Here is a 963-nt window from a genome sequence, read left to right on the forward strand (position 1 = left end):
GGGGGACTACTAGCGCATTCTCCTTGACGAGGAACCCTGAATTCCACCGCGTCCGAAATATGGTAGAACGACCGCATGACCTCGAGGAATTCACTAGTACTCCTACTCTGTGCACCTGCCTTCACCGGGCGATGGTTCATGACCGGGAACGATTTTTCTTTGGGAGGCGTGATCGATCCGTAACACGCCACCCACTTTGCCTCGTTCTCGGCTGGGTCTACAGAATGAGGAATGAATTCCATCTTCGGCACTCGAAGCTCTTCAGAAACGTTCGCGGGCAAGGACCCTTTCTTCGAACTCCTCTTCTTACTCGACATCTCGTGTTTTTCTTTATAATCAAGAAGGAAATGATAGAGAGAAAGAGAAAGAACTTTTCAAGAAAAACCTCTCTATGAGAATGAGTAAGTGTGAAGATTGTGAAGAAATTACCTCCCTTCTTATAGGCATGAGAAATTATTATTTACTTGCGGATTTTTGGACACGAACTTCGCCCAAATACACCAATCTCGTCCGAACTCGCCATACCGCGCATTGGGACCTCGCTAGAAATCCACACTCCCAACGAGCTGGGGGGCTAACTGTTGGAGTCGAAAATGGTTACGACGAAGTTAACTTCCAAATCCCCGAAGAAGGAAAAACGTAGAAACCTTCTTCGACAAATACTTTTTCGAAATAGATTCTTCTTTACGAAAAGCTTTGCGGAGGAAACGCGAGTCATCGGACAAGAGTCCGAAAAGGAACGTTACGCAGCGACCGAACACGTGCTCCGCTCGGTCGCTACTTAGCAACCGAGTTCGGGCCAAGGCTCGGTCGCTAGGTAGCGACCGAGCTCTTATGAAACATCGATACGACATTAGTCCATGTGTTCTCGTCTACCCTTCGATGCTATCTCCCGAAGACCGTAGCGAACTCATTTCACGATTCCCCGCCATTCTAAGTTATCGATCAAACTTTACCGTAAAA

The sequence above is a fragment of the Brassica oleracea genome, chromosome C6, assembly GCF_000695525.1.
Source record: "Brassica oleracea var. oleracea cultivar TO1000 chromosome C6, BOL, whole genome shotgun sequence".
Lineage (NCBI taxonomy): Eukaryota > Viridiplantae > Streptophyta > Magnoliopsida > Brassicales > Brassicaceae > Brassica > Brassica oleracea.